The following is a 1,887-nucleotide window of genomic DNA, read 5'->3' on the forward strand; positions in this document are numbered from 1 at the left end:
AGCTTCAGCAAAAGGAATATTTAGGTGAAGCTTCTCGAAAACATTAAGAAATTTCTCAAACTGCTTTCTCAAACTATTTATCTAGCTTCTGCTTTTTCAACCTTCGTGGGAATAGTGGTGAAAGATAAATTGCTTGAGACTTTACTTGGTTTTTAGCTTTCCCATTCTCTTTCTTTTCTGCTTCAACTTTTTTCTCAAGAATTAGCTTTTCATCATCTACAGGCTTTTTTGAAGATTCAATTGATTTTTGACTCACCCTTCCAACTTTTTTTCCACTCCTAAGGGTAATTGCATTACATTGTTCCATAGCTTTAGGATTGATTTGTGTGTCATTAGGTAAGGAACCTTGGGGTCTACTATTGATGAAATTTGCAAGTTGTCCCATTTAGGTCTCAAAATTTCTTAGGGAGGCTTTATAACTTTGAATTATAGCATCATTCTTTGATATATATTACAATAGAAATTCTTCCACTTGGGACTTTTTTTAGGAATTAGGGGTCTAGCTTGTTGTTGAAAACCTAGGGTCATTATGGGTTTTGGATTTGAAGGTCCTACGTTGTTGTTTCATGAAAAGTTGGGGTGGTTTTTCCAACCAGGATTATATATATTGGAGTATGGATTATTTTGCGACCTGTTGAAGTTCCCAACAAATTGGACTGATTCAGAATTATATGGACATTGATCATTTGAATGGCCATTCCACACATCTAACAACCTACAAATGAATTTTGAACATCATGAACTCCCAGTGTGTCAAACTTCTTGGATAGTGCAACCACTTGTGCAGTTAAGGCACTGAGCGCATCAACCTCATACGCCCTAACAACTTTTCTCAAATCAGATGTTTTTGAAGGCCATTAGTAATTATTTCAGGCTATCTCTTCCAACAGATTATAAGCATCTGTAACATTCTTACCCATTAATGCCCCACTAGCTGCAGTATCAATTCTGGTTTTTATCGAGCCAACCAGCCCATTATAGAATGTTTGAACTTGCAACCAATCAGGAATCCCATGATGTAGACATCTTCTTAGTAGTTCTTTAAATCTCTCCCATACTTTATAGAAAGATTCACCTTAAAATTGTGTGAATGAGGTAATATTGTTTCTTATCTTTACAGTCTTGGCAGGTGGAAAGAATTTTATTAGGAACTTTTGAGCCAAGTCCTCTTATGTAGTAATGGACCCATTAGGTAGTGAATTAAGCTAACTCTTTGCATTATCCTTCAAAGAAAACAAAAACAGTCTCAATCTAATAGCATCATCAATTACTCCATTATATTTAAAAGTATTACAAATTTCTAAGAAATTCACCAAATGAGAATTAAGATCGTCACTCGGTAAGCCACCAATTTGTACTGAAGACTAAATCATCTTAATGTAAGCTAGCTTAATTTTGAAATTGTTTGCTTTGATGGAAGGTCTTCTAATGGTTGATGCAAATCTTGTAAAAGGGGAACAACTTATTCTTGCAATGTTCTATGTTCTTCGAGAACCAGATTAATGGCATTATTTCCATTGTTGTTGTTATCCTCAGTCGTTGTTTTATTTAAAGTTGCAACTTGCAAATTCTCCCTTCAACGTCTTCTAAAAGTACTTTATATCTCAATATCAAAAGGAACAAGATTCAAGTTGTTTCTTCTTTGCATACAATGTCCAAAGATATCTGCAAGCAAACGAAAACTATTATTAAAGCAAGAAAAATAAAATTTGAAGTAAGACTAAATTGCTTGGTATTAATATCAATAAAAATTTTAGTTCCCCAGCAACAACACCAGAAACTTATTAGTTAAAATTCTACTACGCAAGTATATGTATCGAATATATAGTATATAAGCAAGCAGAGTATCGATCCCATAGCGAATTGATCTAAAATTTTACTAAGTAC

At 33.8% G+C, this 1,887-nt stretch overlaps 1 non-coding gene across 1 annotated transcript; it reads left to right on the top strand.

The window, feature by feature from the left end:
* Positions 1-1,008: 1,008 nt before the first annotated feature.
* On the top strand, positions 1,009-1,115 carry LOC149526403 (small nucleolar RNA R71). The gene has a single exon (XR_016352074.1). It is a non-coding gene; the product is annotated as a small nucleolar RNA R71 (small nucleolar RNA).
* Positions 1,116-1,887: the final 772 nt, after the last annotated feature.

The sequence above is a fragment of the Theobroma umbraticum genome, unplaced genomic scaffold (assembly GCF_002168275.2).
Source record: "Theobroma umbraticum cultivar Fairchild unplaced genomic scaffold, ASM216827v3 scaffold_34.0, whole genome shotgun sequence".
Lineage (NCBI taxonomy): Eukaryota > Viridiplantae > Streptophyta > Magnoliopsida > Malvales > Malvaceae > Theobroma > Theobroma umbraticum.